The following is a 12,871-nucleotide window of genomic DNA, read 5'->3' as shown; positions in this document are numbered from 1 at the left end:
TTGGGCATGACTTGAGAGTGTTTCTGTGACTTGCTATGTGCTTATGGGCTATGGGGTATGGGGTATTTTTTCCCCATAGGCTATCATTGGTTTTTGAATGTGTGTTACACAGCACCCTCAGTGCAGTAACAAAGGGGTGTCATAGAGACCCCCAAACAGACTCCACACCCTGGGACTGACTACTGTCTCCCTGGGTCTGTAAAGTCACCATTGACTTTACTAGTCTTAACTTAGGAACTTAACCAGTACAAACCATCATACTGTGGAAGTACTGGTAGGGGCAATTAGATTGCCCCTGGGTCTGTTGTCGAGGGGGTACTGTCCCGTCCCCCCTCGCCGAGTTTCTGGCTGGTGGCAGTGGATACCACGGAAATATTCCACCGGAATATTTCCCAATGGGATTTCCCATTGATTTTAATGCACCACTTTTTGGTGCAAAGTTAAAGATACCGCCGGTTTATTTATTTAATATAAATTCACCGGTTGGGATTTTTTGCCAGAACTCACCGCCAAAATGGCGTCTAGGTTCACTTCAGTAACCCTGAACCCGAGTCGAGCCTTTGTTCCACTTTTGGAGGGCTTCTGCACAGAAGCCCTCCAAAGTGGTGCCATTCTCTCTGGGTACCACAGGGGGTGTGGGAGGGGGTTTAGGCACCCTGGACTGAGTTGCCTTGCCAACTCATGACGCACTCTGGTGTGACTGGCCCAAGTGGTGAGCCACCCCGCTCACCACTTAGCATGTTTGAGTGACAGCTAGGCTGTATGAATGGGGGGTTTGCTGCATAAAAGCAGGGTTTTTGGGACTGGTTCTTCAGAAGTCGCCACAGGACCTAAGAAGCCGAAGAGGGAGAAGCCGAGCCGACCTGCCAAGACGACACCACCGGTGGAGCCCTGCGGAACCGTCTCACCACTTTTCCCAACGACAGAGGAGATCTCCGGCCTGGAGAGTCTTCTTCCCTTGACTGGTGGGGACAACCAGTTTCTGCCTTTTTTTCGCCGCCCTGAAGCATCTCGTGGCCGCCTTGCCTGTGCCAAGCACCCCGGCAACCGGGATACCACTTTTTACCTCAACCGCGAAAGAGGGGTAACATCCTCTTAACCGGGAAAAACTCCACGGCTGGTTTCTTCCCTGGTAGTGCAACGACCTTCAGCTTTCCTCCACGACGAGATCTTCTCCTCCTCTGGACACCGCCGCGATTTGCACCCACTACCAGGAACAACTGCCACCGCTGGAGGATCCTTTCCATTTTACAGGTACCGTGTTCCGCCCGGCTTCCCTTGCCACCGATTGTACGGGGTAGATTTAGCCCTCGGCTCTCGACCCTGGGTAAGCCTGGGACATCCTAACTAAACTTTTCTAAACTTGGTAAAACCTTTTCTACTCACCTGTAAAGACTTGTGACATTGTGTGATCTTGGGCATCTTTTCGCCTGGCTTTCCCTATAGTGGGCCTGGCAACCGAACTTCCTTGCTCCTCAATAGACTGCCTTTCTAAACTCACTGTGAATCTCTGAAAAGTGTTTTGCCTTGCTAATCTCATTACTTTTGCCTTTTCCCTCCCTTTTTAACTAACTTGTTGGAGTGCCATCTAACGTTAAGCGCTCACCTCTGTTTGGAAATAAGTGGTGTTAACTTACACTTGTCCAACAAACAACTAGGGATGTACCTATAAGTAATAGTGACTGTGTTTTGACTTGCTTACCTTGTCTGTGCTAGTGTAATTTATGAGTGTGTCTTTTAAATAATTATATACTTTTACACCTAGCTCTGGTCAGTGTTTTGTACTACTGTGCCTCTGTACCTATTATGTATGCTCTGTATACTGCCTAACTCTTCTTGAGGGAGGTCTGACTGCTCAGCCACAGCTACCAGGTAAATCTGGGTGGTACAGGCTGCTACCAATTGGGTTTACTGCCAAACACCTGTAGTCTTAAATCTTTTGCAGTGGTCCCAGAGGGAACTGCACAGGTTTCTGCCTAACAACCTCCACGTAGCAGCCCTGCAGATGTCCAGCAGGGGCACACCAGACAAGAACGCCGTGGTGGCAGCGATCGCTCTGGTCAAATGGGCTCTCGGACAGCCGGGCAACGGTCGGTTTGCCAACCGATGACAGTGCATGATGCAGCCGGAGAGCCATCTGGAAATGGAAGCCTTCGAGAGAGCCTTCCCTTGGTTCACAGGTCCAAAGTTCACAAACAGCTGAGATGTCTTCCAAAAACTTTTCGTTCGGTCCACGTAGAACTTCAGCGGTCTAGCTACATCCAGCGAGTGTAAAGTCCTCTCGGCCGGCGACGAAGGCGACGGGAAAAAAAAATGGTAACACCAAGGGCTCGTTGAGATGGAAGTTCCGACGGCACCTTGGGCATGAAGGAGGGGTGCGTCCTCAGCACCACCCTTGTCTTGTGGAAAGTCAAGTATGGAGGCTTGCAGGAAAGGGCCTGAATCAATCCCACGCGTTGTGCAGAGGGGATGGCCACAAGGAACGCTGCCTTCCATGACAAACTTCAATGGAGCTGAATGCAAAGGCGGTCCCATGAGCCTGGTCAGCACCACGTTGAGCTCCCACGCCGGGGCCTTCACCAGCGGGAACGATCGGAAAAGTCCTTTCATAAACTCCTTCACCAGGCGATAAGACCACAGGGATGACCGTCCTGCAGTTCTGGCATATCGGGAAATCGCTGCCAGATGCATCTTGATGGAAGCATGAGCTAGTCCAGCTTTGGCCAGCGACAGTAAGTACGGCAGCACTTGAGGGGCTGAAATCCGTAGAGGGTTAATCTTCTGTGCACGGCACCAGACAGAGAACCTCTTCCACTTGTGTCTGTAGCACTTGAGAGTTGAGGACGCCCCGGCTTTTGCAAGAACCTCTCTGCAGTCAGCCGGGATATCGTACCCTCCAAACTCTAGTGCTGCAGGAGCCAGGCCTGAAAGTTCAGCGACTCCAGGTCGTGATGAAGAATGGCCCCTCCTTCTCTGGAGAGGAGATCTGCGTCCGCCGACAGTTTGACTGGCGGGGACGCCGACAAGTCCAGAAGGTCCGGGAACCATATCTGTCTCGCCCACATCGGTGCGACGAGGATCATCCTGCACCGGGACCTCTTGAGTTGGTTGATGATCCTGAGCAGCAACGGCGGGAACTCATACAGGAACAAGCCGTCCCAGGGGAACGAGAAAGCATCGCCCGTGCTCCTCGACTGGGGGAACCTGCTGGTGAACCTCTGGCACTTGAAGTTTGTCGCAGTCGCGAACAGGTCGATTTGGGCTTTGCCCCATTGCCGGAAGAGATATTCCACTTGATCCTGGTGTAGTTCCCACTCGTGGCACGAGCGCAGCTCCCTGCTGAGTGAGTCGGCGATGGTGTTTATCCCTGCTAGATGAAAAGGCACCAGAAACATCCCCTGGGCAACGGCCCAGTGCCACAGATCCCAGGCTTCCTTAGATAGGGCTGGGATCTGGTTCCTCCCTGCTTCCAAATGTAGAAAATCGTGGTGGTGTTGTCGGTGAAGATCCTCACCACCTTGCCCGTGAGGGACGGGAGGAACGACTTGAGGGCCCAGAACACTGCTCGGAGCTCCAGTATGTTGACGTGGAGCGGCCTCTCCTCCGGGAGCCACAGGCCTCTCGCGTGAAGTTCTCCGGTGTGCGCTCCCCACCCCCTCCAGGGAGGCATCCGTCGTCACCGTCACCTGGTATGCTGGAGCGCACTGGTTCCCCACCATCCAATTACATGGCGGAATGCTTCGTTGAGCGAGATCTTGTCCTCGAAGCCGTCCGTCGCTTGCGTCCAACGGGCGTCGAGGAACTCCTGCAGAGGACGCATCCGAAGCCTGCACAGGCGCACCAGATAGATGCAAGAGGACATCATCCCGAGAAGGGACTTGATGGACCTCACTCTGGCCACGTCTGTGGCCAGCAGACGCTGTACCTTGCCCAGGATGTCCTGCGTTCTTTCCTCCGACGGCGAGGCCAACTGTGCTACTGTATCGAGCTTGGCTCCTAGAAACAGCGCGATCTGCGACTGAACCAGGTGGGATTTGGGGAAGTTGATGGAGAATCCCAGGTCCGTGAGAAGCCGAACGGTCTTTGCCGTGTGTTCTACGGCAAGTTCCCTTGTCCCTGCTTGGATGAGCTAGTCCTCCAGGTAGGGGTAGACGTGGATCCCCTGCAGGCGCAGCCGTGCCGCCACTGGTGCTAGGCACTTGGTGAACACCCTGGGCGCCGACTTCAATCCGAATGGGAGGGCCTTGAACTGATAGTGCCGCCCTTGGACTACGAACCTGAGAAACTTTCGGTGTCCTTTTAGGATGGGTATGTGAAAGTACGCATCCCCCAAATCCACGACGATAGGAAGTCTGCTTCCTTCAGCTGGCCCAGCAGTGCAGGGTGACCATCCAGAACTTCTGTGCCTTGATGTATTTGTTTAGCCGACGCAAGTCCAGGATGGGACGCCAACCTCCTGTCTTTCTGATGAGGAAGTATCTTGAGTATACTCCGGAGCCCCGGAGCCTCTTCGGGACGAGCTTGATGGCTCCTTTCTTGAGCATCGCTCTTACCTCTAACAGTAGTTGAGGGACGTGGTTTTCCTTCCTGGCCACAAGAGGAATTCGAGGGCACTTCTTTAGAAATTCCAGAGTGTGCCCGTGGGCCAGGATATCCAGCACCTGATTGGTGGAGATGGACTTCCATACGCTGACCAACCTTGTCAGCTGGCCTCCCACCGGGGTGCTTCGGTGGGGGCCCGACGCGACGGCCGGTTCAGTCTTGCTTGGAAGCAGCCTTGCCGCACTGGCCTCCCTGGCGACGACGGCGAGATCCACCGGACTTGCCTCGTCCCCTGTAGGCTTGTTGCGACGAGGAGCGGGCCGCCTGACGGTAGGTCGAGGAGCCGCCGCCGAATCCTTTGGAGGCACCTTGCTTGCATCTGGAGTTCCCAAAGGGCGGCCGCCGTTGCTGCAGAACTCCCAAGGCCTGAGCCGTCTGTGTCGGTCTTGATGGCCTGCAGCACTCATCCACAGTCTTTCCAAACAGATTGTTCCCGTCGAAGGGCATGTCCAAAACCTTGGCTTGCACGTCCATCGCCTTGAGCCACCCCCGTCGTCTAAGGCAAATGCTGCTGCCCAACTGGCGGAAACCGGTGTCGGCAATGTCCGTGGCCACAGTTATGGCGTGGTCCGATGCCACCTCACCCTCCTGTAGGATCGCCAGGGCCTCTGCCCTCTTGTCAGGGAGGAAGTCCAACAGGGGGGGCAATCTTGTACCACAATTCCCTGTCTTAGCGGGCCACAATCGCTAGGGCGTTGGCCGCCTTAATCGTCGTCGCCGCTGAGATGACTCCTTGTCCCACGGCGTCCAGCTTCATTCCCTCGCCGTCCGGTGGGGAAGATGAGGATGAAGCCGATGCCCCCCCCCCCCTGCTTTCTTCTTGGCCGCCGCTGAGACAACCGAATCCGGGGTCGGCTGCGCCCTAAGGCACAACGGGGTGGCATCGGGGACCCGGTACTTCTTCTCGTACCGGTCCCTCTTGGCAGGTGTCGTGGACGGGTTCTTGAGGAGGGCAAGTCCCTCGTTCCAGATGTCATCCAGCAACGGCAACGCGAGGACCATCTTCCTTTTGGCCTTGCGCCGTTGGTAGAGGAAGCCTTCCTCCTCCTCCTCCTCCTCAGGGAAGAGTTGAAAAAAGCTTGGATGCCCTGGCAATCATGGAGTGGAAGGAGCCAATCTCGTCGGGTGGGGACGCCCAAGGAATCGGAGACGGGAGGCCAGTCTCGTCGTCACCGCCGCCATCTGTCCCCGTCGTGGCCGTTCCCATGTCGTCCCTCGGGATCGGGGAAGGCGACAAAGGCTGAGAAGGCCGTGAGGGCTGAAGGGGCATTGGATGAATTTTCCTCCTCTTGTTCGGAGGGTTTCCCGACGGACCCGGTACAGCTGGGTTGTCCGTCGGGGGTAGGGGCAGTCTCGCCCTTATCTCCGTGCATAAGGCTTGGATTGCCGTCAAAATGGCCGTTGAGTTGTCCTGAGGCTCGGGTTGCGAAGGGCGTGCTGGGAGCGACGGTTGTTCCTCCACGGGAACCTCGTTGTTGCCACCCTCGCTCTCGTCTTCCCCCTCCTCGGGATTCCTCCCGTGGGGCTGGGCCTCTTCCAAATTCTCGGTCAGTTCCTCCTCGAAGGTTGTGTCCTTAACGGCCACCGCCCCCCCTTTTTTCCACCGGGGTCTTCATGGGGGCCTTCTCGATGGGCTTAAGAGAGGATTCTCTCCACGGAGGCAGGGAAACTCTGGGCCCGAGGTCGCCTCCCACTGGGATAGCCTCCACAGCCTTCGCCAGGGCCGCAGTGACTCCCTCGATAGATGCTTTAGCTGGGTGAATCAAGGCCTTCACCACCTTGGGCTCGCTTGAGGCCTTCACCTTAGGGGGAGGGTCACCGCCTCACTCCCCCCCCCCCCTTGGCCGGTTCCTCAGAGATCGACCAGGGCCTCTCCAGAAGCTTAGCCGGGTCCTCGGATTTTCTTTTCCCCGAGCCAGAGCGTTGGCTCGCGGTTGATGGCGTCGGTGAAGGTGTACCCTGCCTGGCAGCCAAGGAGCCCGACCGCACGGCGCTCCCAGTGCCCGCGGACTCGCTGTGCTTTGCCTTCTGTTGGGCCCCCGTCGCCGGGGCGCCCTCACAGGACTTAGAAGACCGCTCGGACTTCTTCTCACCTGCTGGGCTCTTGCCTTCCAACCAGTTGGAGAGATGGGTCCGGCAATCCCTCATCGTCCGATCCGTCATGTTAAAGCAAAACGCACAGTCCTTCTCCACGTGCGTTTTGTCCTCGTGGAGGCAGTAAAGGCATTTCAAATGATCGTCCTCCTTGAACAACTTTTGTAGGTTGCATCCAGGGCAGATCCTGAACAGCTTGCCGGGAGTCGAGCTTCCCTTCTCCTGGGCCATGTTCTTCTCGTCCACGAGTTAGGCCTCAGAAACTTCTGGAATCCTCCAAGAAGCGTAACTCGACGAAAACTTCACCCTTGAGGGGCGTAGATAAATCCGAAACAGGTCCCCGTTGATCGGACGTAGAAACGAGCTTGAGGCTCGATTAAACTGAAAAAATTAGATAAATCTCTTTGAAAAAGCGCAAAACGCAGTAAAAGCTTGAGGGCTATACCACGAGGACTCCCAACACTTGAGCATACAGTAAAAATCTGAGGATGGCTGCCAGGGGCGGGGCTTAGGGAGAGGGCAGTCATTGGCTGGGGGAAGTATGACTCAGAGACCAGTGATTGGTTACTACTAAGAAAGACAGATCAGAAACGAAACCGATACTTATTTTTTTTTCCATACCGAGGATTCCCAGCCTGACGACGGGGAATATTCATGAGCATGTGAATCCATGCCAGACCCCATGCTGGAGAATAGATGTGCTCCAGTGTCAGGCAATATGCCTCTAAGTCGAGACTACCCCAGATCCTGGCCCAATAAAAAGCGGACCACTGGAGCTGAAACCAAAGAGGAAGATGAAGGAACGCAGATGTAGCAATTTCCAGCGACCAGAGAGCCTGCTGTGTAACCGGAGCCCGCTGTAACCCTTCCTGCCAATCGACCTGGGGGTCCTGAACGCGACGTCCCCTACCCAGAGCTGGCGAGATCCACTCGTCTCAAGGAGCATGCATTTTGAGCCATCCCATGACGTGCTGGGACCTTGCTGGCTTGCACTACCCCAATACCCAGAGACCTCAAGCCATTGTGCAGTGCATGGTCTTCCAATGTCCGAAACTTTGGTGGCCTCCTCCTGGCTATCTAGAGGCACGATTTGAATCCTTGAAGTCCCCTCACCAGAGTGCAGGACCGAGAGAGTGACAAACCGACATTCGTACTTCATCTGGCTGCTGAAAAGGGCACCAAAACCATATAACTGCATCCAGCTGTGAAGAAACCCTTTCCTCGAGTCTGCCCAGTTGACCCCTGCTGCTAATTCCTTTCCAGTGTCCTGTCTTCAGGACAAGGAATTCAAGTCAAGATTTCTTTATTTCGGATTATCAAAAGAAATCCATAAAAGATACAACATACAAAAAGAAAAACTTTGACAAAAAAACACTTCCATCCATTAAAAAAGCAAAGGGCAACAATTAATTTATAAAATCCCATGCATTGTAAAATCACATTAATAAAAACACATGTATATCATTCGGCACTGGTAAAGATTCTCTAAAAGACAACATTCTAAAAAACCATGGTGCTTATAACTTAGACTCTTCTACTAGACATCACTTTTTTCTATGATTCCATGCCCTTCCGTCTTTCCCCTTTCTCGTGATCGCCGGGCTTTGCTAATGAATAGGGATAAACTCCAGGCAATAGCTGGCAAAGCTGTGTTCAACAGGTAATAGAGAGCAGGCCCATACTGAGTAAAGCCCCTGCCTACAAACAGAAGTTTCAGGTACTTTTTCCTTAGATAGCAATAGGCTGGACAAAAGAATACAAATTTGCCAAATCTTCATGCCCAGCTTGACACACGGTATTTTGATTCAAAATCCCAGCCAGATCTCCTGCTTGGAACCTCACCCGGCTCAATGCCCCCAAAGCTTACTCTTGTAATGGGTGCCCTTTGATACTAATTTGACCAGATGAGATACTCTCATTGTATTTGTTGAAATTCTCATCATTTGCCTGTTCATTGGTATCAACAATTCCTGCGTCTCACTGGCATCATTTACCCACTCTGCAATGTTCTTTAGGTAACGACGCATGCTATTATCTGGGACTACAGGATTGGTGATCATATCACTGTTAGTTACAAGCTCCAGTGTTTTCCTGATGTTTTCTAACTAATCTTTTCCACACTTTTCTTTCCCAGTAGGTCGTTTATTGTGTGTGCAAGCCCAGCCTTAGGGTTGGTCCAGAGCCTCAGCCATAACATACTAAGCGCCAAAGCCAATAAATCTTCCAGAAAGGGGAGACCTATCTCTTGATGTGATGCAAAGTTTGGGGCTGACACAGGTAGACCTAAAAAGCAATTTTATAAAATGATTTTCCTCTTTTTGCAGTATGCATTGTCTCCATACAGCAAAATCGCTACACTATATTTGATCGCCCCTATAGTATGAGCATTATAGATCTTTTTATAATGCAGAGTGGCTGTTGCTTATGCCATTTCATGAATCTGTGCATGCCACCTACAGATTGTTTCATAATAGGAACTTGTTTCTTTTTTCTTTTTGTTTTATTTTTGCGTGTTTAGTTTACAAAAAACCTTAAACATGTAGAGCAAAAAAATCATAATATAAATAAAACTTAAAATCCATAGTACGAACAATAATCCAATCCCATTTTAGAATTAAAAAACAATTACATCAACATTGGCCTGTCACATTAAGTTCATCACAGAATATAAGAAACGATGAACAAATCTTATATCGCACTAACCAGAGTTCATTGAAGTAAATATACAACATCCATTAAAAGCATTAAATGACCACATTCATTTTTTCCAGTTCTTTGGTTATGCCTTGCAGAAACACATTCAATGCCACAATTAGGGAAATATTTAGCCCCCACAAACATCTAATCCAAAAAAGGTTCACTGACAGCACTCAATCATTATCAAACCTATCTTTGAAAATCAAGACACGCCTAGGCTCAAAGTATGGGCAAACAAGCACTAAATGCTTCAGTGTCGCTTGGGAGTTATCTCCACAAAAACAACACTGAAAATCAAGAATGCTGGTCCGTGGCGCATCTTTATTACCCCAGTGCCATGTCCTCTCGAATGTCGGTACCTGATTGAGCCTAAAAAGCATATAACTTGTTCTTCCCCCTATCACAAGGAAGCCCCTGAAGATAAAGAGGCAAACATTTCCGAGCATGGCCAAAAATGGAGTATTCTTTATAGGTGGAGTAAGAATTAACACAGTCCACAGTTCCTACCCAATCTGCCCCGGAGAGAAACCTCTTCACTAATCCCAGACATTGCACAAGGTCTTCTATAGTTAAACCAAGGGCAAGTAAGATTAACTTCAATTTGACACAAAACTTTCCCATGGATAAAACTGATTCAGATCTCACGACCTCTCCTAGTGTTTCATACAGAATGTTTTTCGGGGGTCGCTTATTTTACTAAACAGGGAAAGTTGTTTCCAAAGGTAACTAGCTTTGAGTGCTATAAGGCAGAGCTCATGGCGGACAACTGCATTGGACACTGCCATAGATAAACCCAGTAACTCTTTCCACAACTTTCCATGAATGATGTTAAGAGTAAGACTCATATCATGGGTGCATAGGTCCAGGCCATAGAGTAAAATGGGCTCACATTTGGCAAGATAGTATCGCCTTATCGGAATCAGAGAGAATCTGCAAACCTTCACTCTCAAGAATTTCATTTGGGATTTAAGTTTGCAGTCCTTCTCCTCAAGGCTCTGTTTCCATAATTTCACACTAACCCCCATTTGTAAGATTGTATCCCAAATATGCAATGGCCTGGACCTGATCCACTGATTCGTCACCCATGATCCACTTATAAGTCTGAATCTTTCTTCTTTTAGAAAAGACCAATATCCGAGATTTAGATGCGTTGGGCAAAAGATTGTTTGCAACTGCGTAGAGGTAAAAAAGAGAAGTGTTCCTCCTAAGGCCACAAGGGGTCCGGTCCAAAAGAATAAAGTCGTCTGCTAAAGCCATCCACTCGACCGCCATCTTCCCCAACCTGGCCGGTGCGATGGAAGGTCCCAGTCACATTCCCTCCACATCGCACACGTACAGGTTGAAGAGAATTGCCGCCAGTGAGCAACCCTGCTTGACCCCTACATATGTAGCAATTTCCTGAGACAAAGTACCCTCCTTAGCCAAACAAACCCTAATGGTTGTGTTTGTATGGAGTAAGGCAAGGAGCTGGACAATCTTACGCGGGATCTTCATAGTTAGCATCTTGGACCACAATCTCACTCATTACTCCATCAAATGCATTTGAGAGGTCCAATGATGCTATAAACACATCTACTATATTGGACTAGTGTACCGAATCTCTTAAATGTGCCAAAACCGTTGCATTCAAGTTGGTACCCAGCTCTTCCCTGAAGCCGACTTGAAATTTGCTAAGAAGCAAATTATGCCTGACCACATTAAGATCTCTTAAGAGCAGGATGGCAAAGACCTTACTAGTCGCATCAATGAGCGCTATAGGTCTATAGTTACTAGGGTTTAAGATATCGCCCTTCTTATGTATGGGCACAATGATTGACTGAACCCAAGAAGCCAGGACAGTGTGGGCCTGGAAGATGTAATTAAATACTGGTTTCAGGTGGTTAGCCCATAGCTCAGGGGCACCCTTAATGACAAAAGGCGGAATGCCATCTGGGCCGGGGGCTCTGGACGGCTTAAGTTTATGTATAGCCCATATAATGTCCTTGTGGTCCCATGTACAACCTCCAGTAACAGAGGATCCCAAATCAGTGCCTGTCCCTGTTACAAATTCAGAGGGCAATGCAAATTTGTTTGTATAATAAGTAATCCAAGCTTCAGCTTGGACTGGACAGTCTAGACTGCCCTTAGAAGAATCTATAGTCCTATTGACAGCGGACCAGAATTTGCGATCCATGAGAATTCAGAATGATCCATCCTAAGTGATTTAACAAAGTTTTTATGTCTGAGAATGATATTTCGCTTTAGAACCAAGAACTCCCTTAATGGTAAGGACTGTTTCTTGAGAGCCACTAAGTCCCTACGTTTATTGGTTTTAGAGTTATACATTCTAGTATCCCATCTAAAGTTCTCAGATTTATTGAAAGTGTTACCTCCCACTTTGCTAACTTTATAGGCCCAGGTCAGTATAATGTTGTACAGATTACCCTGCCACCCCCATGTAAATGGAAACTATCCCCAAAATCAGATTGGACAGCTTTAGTTAAGTATTCTGTAAGAAGAGTATTAAATCTTCTAATGGTATTAGTATTCCAATTCACCGATCTCCCTTGTTTCACCACTGAAAGACCCATAATATCAGGCCTGACTTGGATACCCAAATGGGCCAGAGTCAGGATGAAGACCAGTGGGGTATGATCCCCAAGGTCAGTATCTATATGAGCCAGGTTCCCACACACTTGTTTCCATCCATTAGCCACGTAGAAGAAATCAATCCTGGAGCTGTAAGAGCCCATGTTCCACGTATGCTTGGGTAATTCCGAATTGCAGGGGTGGTCCAACATCCCCAGATCCCAACCCTCCAGCAAAATGTCCCACACCATCCGCCTGCAAAGATTGGGGTAGAGAATCTTAGGAATAGCCCCCCCCCCCTATCATTCCACTGGGTGCCCTCAGCACATAAAGAGTTAAAATCGCCTCCCATCACAATGCGTTTCCCAAGATCCTTCTCACACCATTCCTCCAGGATCTCACTGAGGCTCTCCACTTCTTCAAACGGCACTTACATAGGATTCCAGTAAAGACTCAACAGCAAAATTGGCTCCAGCACATTCTCTATATCCAATGTAATGCCCAGGAGCCAGTCCCTGCTACAGACCACTTTGCAATTAAACACCAAATTACAGTCTACGGATACAGTCAGGCTCCCACTCGGTTGTCCCGCCATACCTTTTGAGGCAGGATGTGAAAATGTATGGAAACCCTCTATACTAAAGTGATCGACGATCATGGTTTCCTGGAATACATATATGCGGGGGAGAGTGTTAACGGAATACTTATTTAAAAATGTATTCAAGTTTGCACTCCCGCAAGTATTCCATAAAAGAACTTCAATGTTAGTCATGTCATGCACATCCTGAACCCTGTCTTAGGGTATCCAGCGTCTTGAGGGCTGGCTGTAGCCAAGACCAGACCTGTCCATTGTTTAACAAATTAGAAATCAAAGACAGAACTGGTATAGAATTCGTAGACTGTTTAGAAT

At 50.1% G+C, this 12,871-nt stretch overlaps 1 protein-coding gene across 5 annotated transcripts in view; it reads right to left on the bottom strand.

Annotated features, from left to right (window-relative positions):
* Window positions 1-12,871, bottom strand: part of PCNX1 (pecanex 1) — a 1,666,514-nt gene that overhangs the window by 276,719 nt on the left and 1,376,924 nt on the right. The gene's annotated exons all lie outside the window — the stretch shown is intronic.

The sequence above is a fragment of the Ambystoma mexicanum genome, chromosome 14, assembly GCF_040938575.1.
Source record: "Ambystoma mexicanum isolate Mex_15411 chromosome 14, UKY_AmexF1_1, whole genome shotgun sequence".
Classification (NCBI taxonomy): Eukaryota; Metazoa; Chordata; class Amphibia; order Caudata; family Ambystomatidae; genus Ambystoma; species Ambystoma mexicanum.
The sequence above is the reverse complement of the archived record's forward strand: the minus strand, read 5'-3'. Positions and strand labels throughout refer to the sequence as shown.